Below are 21,247 nucleotides of genomic sequence, written 5' to 3'. Positions count from 1 at the left end.
TTGATCAAAGATTTTGATCAGTGACGTCTTTGAGAAATTGTATTAGCGCATTGCTCTACTTTAAAATCTTGGTCAAATTTGATAACAAGCCAGTTTCAGAATATCAACTGTAGCCCAAGGATTTGTTTAAAAAACTACAAATATAGTATCAATGTCCACCAAGTAAGTATCTACAGTAAGTTTTCTCAGAACTCAATCAGTCATACAAAGTATTTATCTATATGAAATCTAGTTCAAGTTTGATAACCAGGCAGTTTGGATTGATATCTGAAGAGATATGACCCTTAAAGCCGCTAAAAATGAAAAAAAAATAACAGTGTCGTTTCAAATACTAATATTGCTAGTATTCTTTGATGCCAAATGTACATAGATCATCTGAATGAGGTTAAAGCTGATATGATAATTTTATAAAATTATCTAAAGTGGTTAACAAGAGCGGTCACGAATTTTAGCTATTTGATCTTTTCTTATCCTCTTAGTGTGACTTTGTCCTTGGACTTAGTAACCCGGGTCATTTGTCCTGCATATCCTCTTGATGAAATAAGCAACTGATTATACAATGTAGTTTGCCCTTACGGAAAAGTTATAGTTTGCCGCGAACATGTTGCAAATAACAAGTGAACATGCCGCGAATATTTGAATACAATGAACAGAAGTGTTCGCGGGATGTTCACTTCTCACATGCTAATTAGTTTTGCTGCAAACTAGTTGCAGCGAACCTCCTGCGAATAGGTTGCAGCGAACTTACTGTGAACAAGTTCCCGCGAACATGTTCCTGCAACTTCCTGCAAACAAGTTCCTGCGAACCTCCCGCGAACCTCCGGCGGACAAGCTATTAAAGAATTGCCCTGAATTACAGACCGACAATAAAGTAAATACACACAAATTACAAACATTTAATGATTTACAAATTTATTTATTTGTTTGTTTTGGGTTTAACACCGTTTTTCAACAGTATTTCAGTCATGTAACGGCAGGCAGTTAACCTAACCAGTGTTCCTGGATTCTGTACCAGTACAAACCTGTTCTCCGCAAGTAACTGCCAACTTCCCCACATGAATTATCAGAGGTGGAGGACTAATGATTTCAGACACAATGTCATTTATCACGGAGAATATACGCCCCGCCCGAGGATCGAACTCGCAACCCCGCGATCCGTAGACCAACGCTCTTACCTACTGAGCTAAGCGGGCGGGCTACAAATTTATTTAAGTTATCGCAATAAAGACAGTACAAAAAGTTAAGAAGCGATAACTAATTAAAAATATCACGATCTATTAACATGATATTAATCTTCTTGCTTTTTTTGAAAAACAATAATTTACATAAACATACACATGACAATTTAAAACTAAAAGTCAATAGTCTTTTGATTTTTATGTAAAAAAAAAATGATAAAGCAGCTGTCAAAATAGAGAATATGCATGATGACATGGTATGATAGATATGCATGATGACATGGTATGATAGATATGCATGATGGTATGATAGATATGCATGATGACATGGTATGATAGATATGCATGATGACATGGTATGATAGCATTATTTTCGATGTTGCACATAATCTTATACAATTATAAATAATAGACACAAATGTGTGTGACTGCACACAGTATATAGCCAACATGAGATAAAGAAAATTCATAAGCACTAGTAAGTACTATTTATCAAAATGTAATTAAAATTTTGATTACATATGTTTGCAGAAAATAATGAGACAATGATTAATAAGTACTTTTAGTTGAATTTTACAATGCCAAATTACCCATTTAATAAGAAACAGTACATTCAGATTTTAGGTGTGTAATTTCTCTAGCCTTGAAATTAACAAATATAAACTTTCAATGCAAGGAATGTATGACAACACTACATTAAAAAATGCAAATGGTACTTTGTCCATTTACAGAGCATTAATATAACAATTTGCTAAAAAAAAAAAAACTATACCCTAAAGAAAAATAAACATTCAAGATCTTTTAACAGTGTTTCAATTTTTGTTGACAATGTTCAGTGCATTAAACTTAAGTAGGGTAGTATTAGTAGAATAATGTCTGTCTATGTACATGTGTATGTTGCATTTTATAGCATAGGAACTTCTTTACAGTTCTTTTTTTGTCTTGGGCTTTTTTTGCTGGAAGGGCCATGTCCGAGAAGTTCAGTTGCATCGTTCGCTTTGCTGTTTCCAGCTTTAGTATTTATCACTATGTTAAACTCCACTGACGAGAGTCCTAACTCACTGCTGGCAAACACTGCAAATATAAGAGCCAAATTAAGCCATTAAAATTTGGCACTTTTTAAGGTTATTTATAATGAATTAAATTGCATCTGTCAGACAAAATTTAGTTACTGATAAAGTCTGCAATACACAGATTAAGAAAATGAACCTGTTTCCCCTTTGTTTCAGGTGTACCTCTTGTTTTAATAATGGCAATCAAATCCTAATTATAATTGACACTTTTAGGCTTAGCAACACAGTAGTAACAGTAATACCCCTTCCACTATAAAAGATTAAGATATTTCCAAAATAGAACATAAACCACAAAATATTTTAAACAAAGCAACTTGTTAAACTCACATTCCAATGCGCTGAAAACTTCCTTTTCAGGCCCAACCATCCTTCAATTTTTGTGGAGTTCATTCCCTGTAACTCCCAAGGATTGAAAAAACATCAAATATTTCTTTAGGGCACAAGAGGGCGTCATCTTCCTAGTTTTGGCTTTCATCTTTTGCAGCCAGGCAGTTGGCACTGTCACTAAGGAAGTATTGCCTCCAAGCCTCTGTTCATTTGAAGCAATGTCAAGATCAAGGGACTTCAGCTCCTGTGATAAGAGGTATAACAAGAGCTGTCTGTAAGACAGCCAAGCTCGACTATTCGAAATATTGTCACAGAAGCAGGAAATTATTACCCAAAATGTTAAATATCGAAAGAGTTTTAAGTTCGAAATGGGACATAATTTGACCAAAATGCATATCAGAGTTATGGGACTTGATGCTATCAACTAGTTTAATAACCCCGAAGAAACATGTTAAGTTTCAATTCCATATCTGCATTAGTTTTGGAGATAGTAACTTGCATGTAAAACTTTAACCAGAATTTTCTAAGTCCAAAAGAGGGCATAATTTGCTCAAAATACATGTTAAGAGTTATGGAACTTGACCCAGTGAGGTTGGTAACTGACCTAGAAAAAGAATAAATAAGTTTCAAAGCTATATGCCTTTTGGTAATAGCTGTATGTACTTGCACGCAAAACTTAAACCAGGATTTTCTAAGTCCAAAAGGGGGCATAATTTGCCCAAAATACATGTCAGAGTTATGGGACTTGATTCTATCAACTAGTTTTATAACCCCGAAGACACATGTGAAGTTTCAATTCAATATCTGCATTAGTTTTGGAGATAGTAACTTGCATGTAAAACTTTAACCAGGATTTTCTAAGTCCAAAAGGGGGCATAATTTGCTCAAAATACATATCAGAGTTATGGGACTTGACCCAGTGAGGTAGGTAATTGATCTAGAAAAAGAAAAAATAAGTTTCAAATCAATATGCCTTTTAGTAATAGCTGTATGTACTTGCACGCAAAACTTTAACCAGGATTTTCTAAGTCCAAAAGGGGGCATAATCTGCTCAAAATACATGTCAGATGTATGGGACTTGACCCAATGAGGTAGGTAATTGATCTAGAAAAAGAAAAAAAAAATTTCAAATCAATATGCCTTTTAGTAATAGCTGTATGTACTTGCACGCAAAACTTTAACCAGAATTTTCTAAGTCCAAAAGGGGGCATAATTTGCTCAAAATACATGTCAGAGTTATGGGACTTGACCCAGTGAGGTAGGTAATTGATCTAGAAAAAGAAAAAACAAGTTTCAAATCTATATGCCTTTTAGTAATAGCTGTATGTACTTGCACGCAAAACTTTAACCAAAATTTTCTAAGTACAAAAGGGGGCATAATTTGGCCAAAATGAAGGTCAGAGTTATGGGACTTGGTGCTATCAACTAGTTTTATAACCCCGAAGACACATGTGAAGTTTCAATTCAATATCTGCATTAGTTTTGGAGATAGTAACTTGCATGTAAAACTTTAACCAGAATTTTCTAAGTCCAAAAGGGGGCATAATTTGCTCAAAATACATGTTAGAGTTATGGAACTTGACCCAGTGAGGTTGGTAATTGACCTAGAAAAAGAATAAATAAGTTTCAAAGCTATATGCCTTTAAATGATAGCTGTATGTACTTGCATGCAAAAACTTAACCAAGGTGTGACGCCGACGCCGACGCCGACTCCAGGGTGAGTAGAATAGCTAGACTATTCTTCGAATAGTCGAGCTAAAAATTAATTCTCAATAAAGGAATATCTATGGTATTGAATCATGATTTCCAACATATCAAACAACAATGGCTGCAATTGTTTTCTGGAAATAAAAAGCCTGTTGAGAAAAAATAATTGAGCCATGCCATGAGAAAACCAACATTGTGGCTTTGTGACCAGCACTGAACGAGACCAGCCTGTGCATCTGCGCAGTCTGGTCAGGATCCATACTGTTTGCTCACTGTTTCTCTAACTGCAGTAGCCTTTGAAAGCGACCAGCATGGATCCTGACCAGACTGCACGGATGTTCAGGCTGGTCTGGATCCATGCTGGTCGCAAAGCCACTATGTTGGTTTTCTCATGGTGTGGCTTAATTCATTTTGATTATTGTTTTCAGAAAAATGTACAGTTGGAAATATTATCGTGACAGTTACCAAGCATCTCGTGGCAATTCTATGCATTAACACTAAATTTTGTGCTAAAACATTTTCAGGAAATAAATAAAAATAGCTTTTAAAAAAGCAGTATTATTTATTTTTTAAATGTTTTCAGAAAAATTCATACATTTCCTGAAAGTTTACAATATTTCATGATTACTACCTAGTTATCTGAGGCAGAAATATGCCATCATAGATATTTTAAGCTGTGATGTTATATTTTAAAGTTATTGCAATTAATATTTAGACAACTGAGATCTTATCCATGACTATGATTTGTAAGTAAATGTTTAAGAAGATGCAAAATTTGACTGCATGATCTCTGGTTTTAAAAACAAAATGCCTCAAAACTACCCTTATACACTTACATAATTGACTTTGCTGACTCTAAGCCCTTTGGTAGGAGTATAATCAGTGCTTTCATTTGGAATGATCTCATTGTCTGAAAAGAATTGAAAAATGCTCATATTCAAGCAATACAAATACAATACCACAAAGACACGTACTATTTCAGCTCAATAATGTTTTTCTAACTGTTATATCAGATACTATTGCATATTTGAAAATGATGTATTACAATGTATTAGTAGCAACAAAGTCCACCTTCTTTAAGTCTTAACTCAACAGGAAAAGCACAGACCACAGGGTCACGAGTTTGATCCAAGGGCAATGCATATGTTCTCTGTGATAGCTGATAAAAGTCATTGTGTCTGAAATCCTTAGTAGTCCTATCCAGAGTTCCTGGATTCTGTACCAGTTCAAACCTGTTGTCTGCAAATAATTGCCAACTTCCCCACATAAATCTGAGGTGGAGGAAGAGTCAATAGAGGTGATCAGTTAATGCTTGGCGCTGTGATGGTTGATGCTGTATTAGTGGACATGACATGGTTAATGCTGGGCCCTGTGAACGTTGGTTTTATGTTGGTTGATGTGACATGGTACATGCTTGTTGTTTCAGTGGATGTCATGCTGTATATGCTTGGTGCTGTGATAGTTGGTGCTGAATCAGTGGACATGTCATGGATAATGCTTGGTGCTGTGATAGTTGGTGCTGAATCAGTGGACATGTCATGGATAATGCTGGGGACTGTGATAGTTGGTGCTGAATCAGTGGACATGCCATGGATAATGCTTGGTGCTGTGATAGTTGGTGCTGAATCAGTGGACATGTCATGGATAATGCTTGGTGCTGTGATAGCTGGTGCTGAATCAGCGGACGTCATGGATAATGCTTGGGACTGTAGTAACTGCAGCTGTATCAGTGAATGTGACATGGTTAATGCTTGGTGCTGTGATAGTTGGTGCTGTAACAGAGGATGTGTCGTGGAGTTATGCTTGGTGCTGTGATAGTTGGTGCTGTAACAGAGGATGTGTCGTGGAGTTATGCACCTTGTGTCATATAATGAGGGTGATGATGTGGAACAACTACTTCATGTTTGAATCAAATGCATTTCGTAATAACTGAGATATAGTGAAAATGCATCAAAATTAACCTTAAAATCTAAGTAAAAGGGGGCACAATTCATGAAACATTGGTGCCAGAGTTATGCACCTTGTGTCATATGATGTGGGTGATGATGTTGACCAACTAGTTCAAGTATGAATCAAATCCATTCAGTAATAACAGAGATAGAGTAAAAGTGCATCAAAACTTTTACCTGAAATTCTAAGTAAAAAGGGGGAATAATTCATGAAAAATTTCTGCCAGAGTTATGAACCTTGTGTTATATGATGTGGGTGATGATGTTGAACAATTATCTTAAGTTTGAATCAAAATTATTCAGTAATACCAGAGATAGAGTAAAAATGCATCAAAACTTTAACCTGAAATTCTAAGTAAAAAGTGGGAATAATTCATTAAAAATTTGTGCCAGAGTTATGCACCTTGTGTCATATGATGTAGGTGATGATGTTGAACAATTATTTTAAGTTTGAATCAAATTCATTCATCAAAACTTTAACCTGAAATTCTAAATAAAAAGGGGGAATAATTCATGAAATATTTGTGCCAGAGTTATGCACCTTGTTTGAATCAAATCCATCAAGTAATTACAGAGATATGATGAAAAAAGAGAAAGTGTTAAAAAACTTTAACCAAGGTGGGGACGCAGAAAGACGCCGACATCGGGTCGAGTAGGATAGCTCTCCTTATACTTCGTATAGTAAAGTTAAAAATTGGTGGTTTGTAGCCAAAGACGAACTTGACTTGTATTTTATGATGTTACACCTGCATGTGTACCAAAAATTATTTAAATCTGTCAAGCCTTTCAGGAGTTATTGTCCGGAAACCATCAACACCAAAGAACCGACAGACCGGTCGACAAGCTCACTGCTACATATCTCCCAAACTTCGTTTTGTGGGGGTATAATTATTACTGTATTTAATTACTCCTAACCATGTCTTGGATATAACTAAAGATAAAATAAAAACACCAAGTACTATACATAAGGACCATAACTCGTGACTTCATCTGAGAATCAAACTGAATTAAACTTTCCTATTTATACAGTTTACATTTTTTACCGTCAATGATTTATTAGAATAGTCTAAACCATATCTTAGGTAGGATTCTGGACAGACAGAAAATGAAATAAAAACACCATATATGTACTATAATACAAAGTGTAATAAACCTTATCCTCAAGCTCTTCAAGCAGTCTTACTGAACATGCAGGGCTACAATTATTCCCTACATTTCTTCTATTTTATTTACATCCTTCAACCATATCTGACACGACTCCAGATTTGCAAAAAATTAATACAAACACCATATATGTACTACATATATTTAAGTTTAAAGGGCCATAAATGTTGTCTCCCTAGGGCAATCTGACTGAAACTTGTAGAGGTGACATAACTTTATACCAGTAAACATCACTACCATGTTTAGTTAATATTCCATGTCTTAAATATGTCTCCAGAGAGACAACATCAAAATTATATGGTGTAACAAAGTATCTTGCATGAGCCCTCAGCAATTATCCATTTCCCAGTAAATTATCTTCCACAAGATAACCCATTCAAAGCAAAGTATCTTCCTAGAGCCCATTCAAAGCAAAGTATCTTCCTAGAGCCCAAACAGTTCTCCATTTCAAGCAAAGTGTCCTCTTAAAGCATGAACAGTTCTCCAAGTAAAGTATCTTCCTTGAGCTCCATTCAGTTCTCCATTCCAAGTAAAGTATCTTCCTTGAGCTCTAATCAGTTTTCCATTCCAAGTAAAGTATCTTCCTTGAGCTCTAATCAGTTCTCCATTCCAAGTAAAGTATCTTCCTTGAGCTCCATTCAGTTCTCCATTCCAAGTAAAGTATCTTCCTTGAGCTCCAGTCAGTTCTCCATTCCATGTAAAGTATCTTCCTTGAGCTCTAATCAGTTCTCCATTCCAAGTAAAGTATCTTCCTTGAGCTCTAATCAGTTCTCCATTCCATGTAAAGTATCTTCCTTGAGCTCCATTTCAAGTAAAGTATCTTCCTTGAGCTCCATTCAGTTCTCCATTCCATGTAAAGTATCTTCCTTGAGCTCCATTCAGTTCTCCATTTCAAGTAAAGTATCTTCCTTGAGCTCTAATCAGCTCTCCATTCCATGTAAAGTATCTTCCTTGAGCTCTAATCAGTTCTCCATTCCATGTAAAGTATCTTCCTTGAGCTCCATTCAGTTCTCCATTTCAAGTAAAGTATCTTCCTTGAGCTCCAATCAGTTCTCCATTCCATGTAAAGTATCTTCCTTGAGCTCCAATCAGTTCTCCATTCCAAGTAAAGTATCTTCCTTGAGCTCCAATCAGTTCTCCATTCCAAGCAAAGCATCTTCCTTGAGCTCCAATCAGTTCTCCATTCCAAGTAAAGTATCTTCCTTGAGCTCCAATCAGTTCTCCATTCCAAGTAAAGTATCTTCACTGAGCTCTTAACAGTTCACCATTCCAAGTAAAGTATCTTCCTTGAGCTGCAATCAGTTCTCCATTCCAAGTAAAGTATCTTCCTTGAGCCCCTTACAGTTTTCCATTCCAAGTAAAGTATCTTCCTTGAGCTCCAATCAGTTCTCCACTCCAAGTAAAGTATCTTCCTTGAGCCCCTTACAGTTCTCCATTCCAAGTAAAGTATCTTCCTTAGCTCCAATCAGTTTTCCATTCCAAGTAAAGTATCTTCCTTGAGCTCCATTCAGTTCTCCATTCCAAGTAAAATATCTTCCTTGAGCTCCATTCAGTTCTCCATTCCAAGTAAAGTATCTTCCTTGAGCCCCTTACAGTTCTCCATTCCAAGTAAAGTATCTTCCTTAGCTCCAATCAGTTCTCCATTCCAAGTAAAGTATCTTCCTTGAGCTCCATTCAGTTCTCCATTCCAAGTAAAGTATCTTCCTTGAGCTCCATTCAGTTCTCCATTCCAAGTAAAGTATCTTCCTTGAGCTCCAATCAGTTTTCCATTCCAAGTAAAGTATCTTCCTTGAGCTCTAATCAGTTCTCCATTCCAAGTAAAGTATCTTCCTTGAGCTCCATTCAGTTCTTCATTCCAAGTAAAGTATCTTCCTTGAACTCCATTCAGTTCTCTATTCCAAGTAAAGTATCTTCCTTGAGCCCTTAACAGTTCTCCATTCTAAATAAAGTATCTTCATTGATCTCCTCCGTTTTCCATTCCAAAAGTATCTTCCTTGAGCTCCAATCAGTTCTCTGTTTCAAATAAAGTATCTTCCTTGAGCTCCAATCAGTTCTCCATTTCAAATAAAGTATCTTCCTTGAGCTCCAATCAGTTCTCCATTTCAAATAAAGTATCTTCCTTGAGCTCCAATCACTTCTCCGTTTCAAATAAAGTATCTTCCTTGAGCTCCAATCAGTTCTCCGTTTCAAATAAAGTATCTTCCTTGAGCTCCAATCACTTCTCCGTTTCAAATAAAGTATCTTCCTTGAGCTCCAATCAGTTCTCCGTTTCAAATAAAGTATCTTCCTTGAGCTCCAATCAGTTCTCCATTTCAAATAAAGTATCTTCCTTGAGCTCCAATCAGTTCTCCATTTCAAATAAAGTATCTTCCTTGAGCTCCAATCAGTTCTCATCGTTCTTCATGAAGATTTCCTGCTGAGCTTCCAACTTCAGTTCTCCGTCCTACAAATAAAGTACTTCTAGCTCCAATCAGTTCTCCATTTCAAATAAAGTATCTTCCTTGAGCTCCAATCAGTTCTCATCAGATGTCCTTCCATGAGCATTTTGCTGCTGTAGCATTGTAGAATATTTTTCCACAAGCCCTTATCAGTTCTCCGTCCAGTACTATAAACCAGACGAGACGAAAAAGTGACAAGGAAAAGTGAAAATAGTCTTGAAGATTTCTTTTATGACTGAAACAGAATCTTATCTCTCCCAGGTACATGTTATCCTTCATTAAGCCTCCAGTTCCTCTGTTCTATATAAAATAATTCAGTGAAGAGTAGCAAGTCCTCACAGAAGTATTAGCTTTTTCCAGTTGTCATGATAAACTAATTTAATTATTTCCTGTTCAATGATTTACCTGTATATTTTGGAAAAAAGTACACATTATAGCCTAATGTTGAAGATGTTTTCATTCAGAGAATGTCTTCAGTTCTCAGAATACACACCAGCAGTCAACTTGCACACTATTTGTGCAAAAAGTCTCAAAGATATTTACATACTTCACCTACTTCCTTCTCTCTTCTATTTAGTCTACTATATACATGTATTGGCTAGGTTTGTCCACAGCAGGTAACCAGTTGTTATATACCCCAGGATATCTTCTATTATCAAACCATCTTATTGTAAATACAGTCAATTATGATGTCATAAAAACCTCCAGTTACCTGTCATAAACATACCAACAAACTATCTGCTGGAGACATCTCAAGTAAAAATTTTCCAACCTTTAGGTGACAGGCCAAACAATACAATCTATACACAGGCTAAACAATACAATCTACAGTTTCCTGTATACTTTATTACATGTATTCATGAGCATAGGACAAATACCTAGCTGACATGAATTTTCCTTTTTTAGTTAAAGATAATTTCATGGAAAGTAACACAAGTTAATGTTTACAATAAATATGAAAATACTTTACTACACTGTGATTATTCTGTTGGGGTTTTGACTCAATGTTGGAATTTTTTAACCTTTACTCTGCTATTTTTTTTTTAAATCATGGACTGGTCTCATCATTTAGTTTATTAATTGAAGAGGTGTTCACTGCAAACAGTGCAGACCATGATCTTGGTCTGGCAGTAATCACATGTCACCAGCAGGCTAAAAGTTAATAAACAGGTTCAGTATTTCCTAACTGCTTTGACCTCTGGTCTTCATTTTTGTAAATCATTTTAAAGATGCAATTTTTTCATAAATTTCATCATGATGGGACTCCTATTTGGTTGTTCAAAAATATGGAAAAAATTCTCAAAATGTGTTATATGAAGTGACTAAACTTAACCCAAGTACAATTCATTGAAGTGACCGATTCTGAATTTTGTTGTAAAATTCTGACAGCCTAAGCGCGTTTTAATTTCACGGTGATATGTGTTTTTCTAGTAGGACTTTCGTCAGTAATGTCAAAAGTGTTTAACATGGGCATAATGGTGCACATGCCCTGCAAAACATGCTATACTGGTCAAAACACCTAATGGGGTTACGTTGGCTGTGAGTCGGCCAAAAATAGATCAATAATTAGCTGCAGTACCTATTCAAATGTCGGTATGTGAAATTTCTTGTAAATACATGCAGTATTAACAAAATAATTTATTATTAATACAATATAAGTTGACCAATTAGGAATTTTGTTGAGTGTAATTTACCTTCAACCATTTGTTTCACTATCACAGGTGATCAGTCAAATTCAGCAGTATTTTATAACATTTTTCAGTGTCACATTTCAGCAGTATATTAGGACATTTTTTTCAGTTTTTGAATATTTTTTTATATAGGCTATTTATTTAAGGAAAAGAAAGATCCATTACACAGAGTTAAACACTATTAGAAATGTATATTTTAATTTTTTATGGAATTTTAGAATTCAGAATTCAAAAATACCTCCAGTGAAAATCTAAAATGTATTAAACATTCTAATATGCTTGTCTCTCTTAAAACACTCATACGCTATAATGACATCACGTTAATGTGCGATGACGTCAAAGTTTTTGTTGCGACCAAGAAAGAGCGCTTCTATATTTTATCTACTGTTTTAGATTAAGGGCATATTAGAATTGAAATAATTTATAGCAAAAGAGTGTTTTAACACTATTTATACACTGGGGCGGTAATACGTCATATGAATAATTTCACTCCGGCTGCGCCCTCGTGAAATTATTACACCCAACGTATAACCGCCCATCATGCATGCATAGTGTTAAAACACTCTTTTGCTATAAATTATTTCTTAATTAAATCAGATGGAATTTTATATTAAGTAAACAATCTCATTTGACAAATCCTAACAATTTTTGGTCCGTACATAATAACCTTTCCATTTCCAAAATTTAACTTTACAAGTATACTTTAAAAACATTAATCTAGTGATACAGGTCTCACATTCTTAAAACCAAATTCTTTACTGAAGAAGAAATGAGAAAAGAACGAATTAAACAAATCTCAAATCTTTTCGGATTAGTATCCTCTTTCACCAGCGGATACCTATTGAGAAATAAAAAGGTCACTCAGAATTATTGCAACAATATACTTTATCCTGTCTTGAAAGTCATTCGGTGTTTGTAGCATGTTATAATCATTATCAAATATGTATCTAATCAATTGACTTTTTACTTGTAACGCGTTAAGTATCACTCGTAAAGTACAAGCAATTCAGATATCCTACAACAACAATCAAATTTATGTTCCGCCTCAACTTTAAAATAGAAAAACAGTCAGATACGGAAGAAATTTTATCTAAATTATAAAATATACATTCTTAAATGCATTCAATTTACAACAAACAAACAGTACTAACACCACAGTCACTTGGGCCCATTGGGAAAACTTGGGCAGAATTATAAAAGATAACAAAAACAAAATTCAAAACAAAAACGCGGTGCCAGACTACTCGATGAATTGTGCAAGGTTAAAACAAAGACAGGTTGAAATAACAGGCTATTTTTTTTATCCAATTTATTTCATATGTACAAATTTATAGTTGTAACAATAAAATAAGATCGAAGAGGAAAGCTCGCCGGCTAAATAGTTGGAAAAAGTCAATATCGGGAGGAAGTGCTTTATTTTGAGTTTCTAGTAATACACAAGTTTGCAAAAATCTTGTACTAAGCAACAAACAGTTTCAAACATACATAATTAGAAGGCATTGAAACTTGTTAGGGCAGAAATTAAAGTGAACCAATCATGACTAAATCACAAAGGTGACCACTACTTAATCGAATTCAATCTTGTGGCCTAGCTTAAAAATTAAGCACATGACACTGGTCTTCAATGAACTAAAACATTTTAATAAAATAAATTACTTAATTTAATAAAATAAATGTAGGTTGAAAGAGAAAAGGGAATTTTGTTGTAACAAAACTCATGTGCTGGTATTATAGTTTATCTAGGTTGCAAGTAGATCAATGAAAGAGAGTGAAGCACAATGTAGTTATAACATGAATTTCATTAAATTACATTGAGTGTTTCATTCATGTTCAAATTACAAGACAATCATAACATAATTTAAAACTTTAGGCAAAAAAACTTTGACAAAGCCATTACAGAAGTAGTTAGCAACCGATAAAACAAATTTTTTAATCATAATAACGATATTTTCGATGTACTCGTGATAGTATGTTTCCGCTACGGTAATCGTCGATAGCAAATGACTCACTATCAATTAGCCCTACAGTGAATGTGATCAGTTTTATTAAGGTTTCAAACAATCCCTAATTTGACTAAAATCCTAACCAACTTTTATGTCCAGTACAACTACAATATAACCCTTGTCTCATTTCCTAGAGATTTTAAACTTTACAAGTATTACTTTAAAAACATTAATTAGTGCTTACCTGGGTCTCACATTATTTTTAATGAACTCATAGATAATCCAATTTAACTGGAAGAAGAAATGAGCTAAAAGAATATATAAACAAATCTCATCTTTTCTGGACTTAGTATCCTCATACAGCCACGGATAGATCCTAAAATTGCACAACTAAAACTGTCCAGTTTATCAACAGCATCATACTATATATACACATGCTCTTTGAAACATTGGGTGCTTAAGTACCTGTTTATATCAATTATCACAAATTAACCTAATAAATGATTATTACTGATAACTGACAATTAAGTATCACCTGGTGATGACAAGCAATCAGATATCTCACAAGATCAAATTTTATTTCCTGCCTTCAACATTTCAAAATCAGATAAACATTCAATTATCTGACAAAATTTATCATCTAAATTATCAAAATTTACACTTCCTTTAGAATCATTACAATTTTACAAACAATACAATACAGTTACCTAACTCTGACCACAGGTCACAGTGTGGCTAACATCTTGGGATTCATACTATTTTCCTTGCTGGTTTTCTTCACTGCTACATTCCTCTCCAGTATTACATGTAAACAAATTCTGAATGAAAAAAAAGCAAGGTGCCAGGAGTCTGTACTGAATTTGAAGTATATAAAACAAAGTCATTAGGTTGCCAAAGAATAACCCAACATGTATTTTATCCAATTTATTTCATATGTACATTAATATTCAATTAACCAAATGGAAAAAGTAATAAGGAAATTATAAGCAAATATGTTCCCTGAAATGAGCAATATTGCAGGAATGTGTATTATATATTGATTATGTCTTCTATGTAAGTACCAAGTTTCAGGCAAAAATCTTGTACTTTAAGGCTACTACTTGTTGTTCCCAAATACCCAGTGCAATTAGATAGGGTTTAACCCTATGTTATAGACAGAGTTTATGAAGTGAATTCTCTTCATGGACTCTATCTGACAAAGTGTGACAACTACATTTGACCAATCAGAATTGCAGTCAGTCGTGTCGACGCTCTTCAGCTTCTAAAATTACTGCTACAGTCACACTGGTCTTCATGGACAAGAAGCCTCAGTTTTTGAAAAATAACTTACTCTGATTGATCAAAAAAGTAGGTTGCACCACAGGAGTAATATAGGGGGTAATTTCTGTAAAGATAGACTATGGTCTTATTGATAGAATTTCAGACTCCTGTGGTTGCACACTATAAGTCAAGTAAAGAAGTGAATCTTCCACAAATGTAGGTTGGACCATACACCTTGAATTTGGCATGCATGCACAATCTGAGCATTGAAGTGTTGGTCATTCACTTGTTCAAATTGTAAACAATTGACAAAGAATACACAATTTACATCTTCTTGTCTCAAAAACTTTGAAAAAGCCAATTCTAGATGTAGTTCACAAACCGATAAAACAATGTCTTCAGGGATTCTAGAAAGTTATTTGTACAGTAGTGCCCTCGTGATGTAGGTAGGGTCCGCAGGCAACTGCCCCATAACATTCTGACATTTCAAACATTTCAAACATTATGTTATGCATTCTGGTGTGTTTGAGTTGCTGTTCGAGAAAGATATCTAATCTGCTAAATTATCAGGGGCAGAATGTGAAGTTAACTTACAAACCAAATTACCGAATGCAAGCAGTGGTTTGCAAAACTGACAAAATGCAATTCATGTAACTGTTTTAATGCATTATACCGGTACACTTACCTGTGAAATAGTTACTTGCTTCCGCGTTAAAATTAGCACACCTGTTCTCAGTCGGCCATCTTAAAACCACGTGGTTACAGAACTTGATTTTCACACCAACCTTTTTCATCAAATTCCTGATACGCATCCTTTGTAAACTATTTGTAAAGAACCTGTAAAATACAATACCAGGTACAAGCGTCAGTTTACAAATAGCTTAAGATTTTAAGGTTTAAATCTTTATCAATTAGCTAACAAATATTCCGTGAAGAATAACCGATTACCTGTAACAACTTTTGCACTCGGTTACCTTTCACCTTTGCACCGATTAGCCAACGAAAGCAGGGGCGGAAAATAGGGGTGTGCCAATAACGAATAAGGGGAGACGTACAGCGGGTTCGCTGTACAATTAAATGGCGTGATATTGAGCCAAAAGAGATGGAGTTTTCTCTGAAGGATAATATACATTGGGACGGCGTGGCTCGCAACATATTCCAACCGAACACGACGGGAGGTATGCAAAAACCATACGTACTTGTAAGTGCAAATTGCCTGCCTAGACCAAGACGGAAACGATCTCTTTCAAGTACACAGCACAGGCACAAGTATCAGACCTGGGACAAAAAAAATAGGACTAGACTGATAAAAACCCTTGTTTTCATGAAAAATATGTAGTGAAATATGAGCCCCATTCATTAACACGATTTACGAGGTGACGTCGCGTCATAACACAGCCAACGTAAGGACGATGTCCACGTAGACCACCCTCGCGCAGACGTTTGCGTACAGTTTGGTCAGATATTCGGTTATGTGTACTAGGGTGTTAGCAGCAGTGGCAGTTTGGAAACGATTGCGTAGGCGGGTGTTCATAATACAGCGGTCTTGCCCAGGCGTCGTGAAGCGAGGACGTCCACTACGTGGGCCTGTTGCTTGAAAACGTTGACTAAGATTTCGAATAGCACGGATATAGAACTGCCAACAATCCTAGGCCATACCAGCATTACGCACATTCACGTAAATTTGGTGGAATTCTAGGCATATCAAAAAAGAAAGTAAACTGAATAATTTTCTCTTTTTTTCAACGACAACAAAGTCTATAAAATCAGATTGAAAAGTTTAAACACATATTATACTGGTCCGTGCACGCACGGCGATGAAATCGAGTTCAACTTTCTTTTTTGTGTATTGCGTACAAGCGTACAATCTCCAGTTATAATTTGTTTTATTGGACACATAATCGTTCGCCCGAAGATATGTAGGCCATTTGACATGTTAATTAATTAAAACATTAAAAAAATATGTATAGAAATCGGAAGTTTCTTTTTCTTTTGTTCAGTATATATTTGTGTCTAATGAACATATAAATACAGTATGTACAATATGAAAACAAACTCGTGTCATAATTATCATAAGACAGGATTTTCCCGTGTTGTTGTTTTTTGTTGTTGTTGTTGTTTTTTTCTGGTGCACAAGGTGAAAGGATGCATAGTTTATATGCAGATATAGATTCTATACTGAAATAATGCTAAAAAGAAAAGCATTCATTTATTTTATGCAAACACAGGCTGCCTAAATTCAACTATCAAGAAGTGAAACCGTTAATGTACTTAACTATTTTTGTGCCTCGCTTTTTTCTACAATTAACTAAATAAGAGAAAGCTATATATGCAATATTCGAAACCAGGTCTGCAAATGATATAATTATCAGCAAGACTATACATGACATCATCAGTGTCAGGTTATAAGTAGAAAGTTATGGCGACTGTTGCTGGGCCCTGTCCAGTACAGCAGATATTCCAATCAACGGTTATGTACATACTTTTGCAATATATAGCTCATATACATTTTTATCATAACTCTGCAACTTTTACATTAAGGCATTTTACTGGTGATGCTATGGTGTTGCGTTCAGTGTTTCCCAAAACTCTTGGCAACTAAACAATTTCTGTTAATTCATTTCGATTTAGTTATTCCATGCAGTGAGTTTTAAATGCATGATGTTTACAAAGCAATATTAGGAATGTGACCACTCCCATCTATTTCTAGAAATAAGTGCCATTGTTACTAAGCGGCAACTAAAAGAATATGATATTGGTTCGCTACATAGTCTGTATAACGTATATCACTCGATGCCGCTTGGGGAATCCCAAACCGCAAGTCTTGTCGAGTTATTTGTTATAAACACTGTTCTGAATAGCAAAAACGCCGATGTACCGTGTCGTGTTAACAACAGAACAAATTCCGAGCCCTCACCACCTCTGTCACTCAAGCATTCCCTCGCAACTTATCACATATTCCTCATTCACATCACCCTCATGCATAAACCCACCCCTAAAGTAATTCCCTAACACTAATGCATAAACCCGCCCTTACGTAATTCCCTTGTTTCTAATCCCATATATGGCACATGCATAAACTTGACACTACCCCCACCCCCACCCCGCGATCCCTCATTTAAACCTGCCACTAATACCGTATCCTTCATTCATAAGTCCGCCACTGATTCATTAAACCGCCATTCTCCTATCCCTCATTCATAAACTCGCCCGTGACCCCCTCTCCCTCCCTTCATACACACAGCACTGAACCCACATCCCTCTTGTACAAACCAGCAAATGATCCCCTATCCACCGACTTTAAACCCTCCCCTAATCCCCTCTCTATCATTCATTAACGCGCAACCCATCCCCCGTCCCTCGTTTAAATAACATCTGCTTACGCGCTATCCCTCATCCATTAACCTGTCCCTAGACCCTATCCCTCATCCATTAACCTGTCCCTAGACCCTATTCCTTATTCCTTAACGCGCCACCACCCCTAACCCCATATCCCTCATCCATTAACCTGTCCCTAGACCCTATTCCTCATTCATTAACGCGCCACCACCCCTAACCCCATATCCCTCATTCATAGATCTCACCAAACTTCTAATGCTTCGTCCTACGATCCATACAACATGTAATGCATTATTGTTACGCACATGTATACAGTGGTTTTCAGTCTGACTAACACATTTTCTGGGTGATAGGAACATGCATCTCTAAAATTCTGATCTGTAATCGATATAAAATATCTACGGCAGTACGTCAAAAATCTATATATGTAAATGTATTCTGACATAATCCGTTCAGTCCAGCCACTGGGGTTTTATTAACATTGTAAACAAGAAAACATTATTATACTAAATGTCCGAGTAACAATAACGTATGTTGACTACATTTTAACACGGGTATAGCTTGCAGAGTGGGGCCGAACCAGGCGAAACTATGTGATGAAAATTTTGTCAGTAGTTTGTTTTGTTTTGTCCTCTTTTTTTGGTCTATATGGTTAAACCTCGTATAACAGTAAGCACCATGCCAGCTGGACGTATTGCATGAATTTTAAATCCACGAATAGTTCTTGGACTGTAAAAAACCCCACTTTTTTCAGAGATTAATCAATACAGTCACCAGCGGATGAAAGTTGTTTTTTTCCATCGATAAAACAATGGCCAAAGGATATCAATTTTGGGAGGAAAATGGCCCTCTCCGTGACATGCTAATTGCCTGGTTACCAAAAATGATACATGAAATCATCCTTTTTAAGCACGACGCATTAAACAATGGTCGATAGCAGATCTCTGTGTTGATGTTCGTCGGAACTTTTTAGTTTAAACATATTTGGTTGCAAGTAATACATGTATTATATAATTACAGTACACCTTAACAATCAATGAGATTATATGTATAGGGTCGGGTCAAAAGTTCCGTCTTTCCTTGAAAAGTTAATCATTTTATAATATAAATCATTTTGATAATTATTTCACGAAATAATATTTTGACATGTATTGGAACTTTCTATTGGCCACTTTTTTTTAATAAATGAACAATCACACTGTTTAGAATTACACCCACCGTCAGGTAATTTTAATTATCTATCAACTTATGTTCTCTACCAAGTTCAAGGCAGCTATGCGCCCCTAAAAATCAGCCACTCACACAGAAAACAAGTTATTTGAAGTTTTCCATACAATCCTCCCCGAAATTCCTATGCGATTCAACAAGGTTATTTCTATGACCAAGTTAGTTTTATGATAACCAAGTTATGTCTATGCGATTTACGAAGATACAGATGTATTTTCATGAAAGACCCTATGTTATTTATACGATCCATTTAGTAAGTGCTATGATCAAACAAATTATTTCTATGCGATTCATGAAAATACAACTGTATTTTTATAAAATACTCCATGTTATTTGAACTTATTTCTGCAACTATTTAGTTCTATGATCAAACAAGTTATTTCTAAGCGATTCACGAAGATACCAACGTATTCCTACAAAAGCCCCCGTTTTATTTCTACGACTATTTAGTTCTATGATCAAACAAATTATTTCTAAGCGATTTACGAATATACAAATGTAGTTCCGATTATGCGGTACACGGAGATACAAATGCATTTCTATGAAAGACCCCATGTTATTTCTACGATCCATTAAGTTAGTTCTATGATCAACCAAGTTATTTCTGTGCGATTCACTATATAAGATACAAAGTTCTACGACCCAGTTAGTTCGATTAGTTTATGATCAACCAAGTTATGTTTACATTATCTAATGAGTTACATGTATTTCGATGAGACCCACAAAGGTATTCCAATATGATCCATCGAGTTATTTCTATACTATGACAAAACAGATGCACAGATTTTCGCGTACTTCAACACACCACCTCCTAGATCATTTTTTCTCTGTATATTCATGAACGGATAATTACAGAGGGTTGAGAGCAAGCATAGCAAGGTTTAGTCAGCAGGATATCATGTTACAACATACCGATGCTGGCGGGCATCCTTGTGGACCTTTATCTAAAGTTTATGCAAATTCTCCGCTCACTAAGACACGGTTACTCAACATGAAGTTTTGTATCTTCTCTAACCTCTTCACTTCAACTACATGTATTACTAAATAATATATAGGCAGCGAAGGCATGCTGTTAAGAATGGACAACAGGCTCTACACACTTGTGCATGCACAAACGAATTTTATTTTCGTTATCACTCAATATACTGAAATACTATGTATGCACAGTTGGAAAGAACTTCATACCTTGTGGTGCCTATAAGATATTGTAAGTACTGTTATACATTGTTCGTATAGCCGTTGCTTGTCTGATGTAGTTTTTCTGTCTACGACAATTGTGGCTTCTACCATCTTGAATTCCTGAAAACATTGACTTCTATAAATCAAAAGCTTATATTTTTGTATTCTTCGCCTTAAATAACATTAAGAACATAATATAAATTGGGAGTTTATCAAATTACAGAGGCTGTATTGTCGGCATCAGTATGTGGGGGACAATGAGTTTACTAATTTTATTATAACCCGGGTAAATTGCCTTATTACAGTACACAAGGCTCGCTAATTTCGCAAGCAATTCACTGTTTAATCTTTCTGTTGTCCATGGGGATCTCCTTAAGGATTTCACAGACGAAAACAGGTCTTATGACTGAAGTTTTCACGAGAAACGAGAAGTTACTGTCATTGTAGTTTTTTCTAACCGAAACTCATAACAATGAAACCTTTGTATGCGAAAACTAAAACAACTTTCACACCAAAACTAACGTGAACTTTGGAAGAACTTTTTAAATGAGAACCAAAACCACACGCAGGCTGCAAACCCTCACGCAGGCTGAAAACCGAAACACACGCAGGCTGCAGACCAAAACCACACGCAGACTACAAACCAAAACCAAACGCAGTCTGCAAAACAAAACCTCACGCAGGCTGCAGACCAAAACCACACGCAGGCTGCAGACCAAAACCGCACGCAGGTTAAGAACAAAAACAACTCTTGAAATGAACTTTCACAAGT

The 21,247-nt window shown here is 35.6% G+C and overlaps 1 long non-coding RNA gene across 1 annotated transcript; it reads right to left on the bottom strand.

Moving 5' to 3' along the window:
- Positions 1-872: 872 nt before the first annotated feature.
- Positions 873-20,629, bottom strand: LOC128550951 (uncharacterized). The gene is made up of 6 exons (XR_008368583.1): positions 20,482-20,629; positions 15,416-15,567; positions 14,178-14,288; positions 5,122-5,195; positions 2,579-2,822; positions 873-2,252 (listed from the first exon to the last, which is right to left on the bottom strand). It is a non-coding gene; the product is annotated as an uncharacterized LOC128550951 (long non-coding RNA).
- Positions 20,630-21,247: the final 618 nt, after the last annotated feature.

The sequence above is a fragment of the Mercenaria mercenaria genome, chromosome 19, assembly GCF_021730395.1.
Source record: "Mercenaria mercenaria strain notata chromosome 19, MADL_Memer_1, whole genome shotgun sequence".
Classification (NCBI taxonomy): domain Eukaryota; kingdom Metazoa; phylum Mollusca; class Bivalvia; order Venerida; family Veneridae; genus Mercenaria; species Mercenaria mercenaria.
This window is presented reverse-complemented; position numbering and strand designations above follow the sequence as displayed.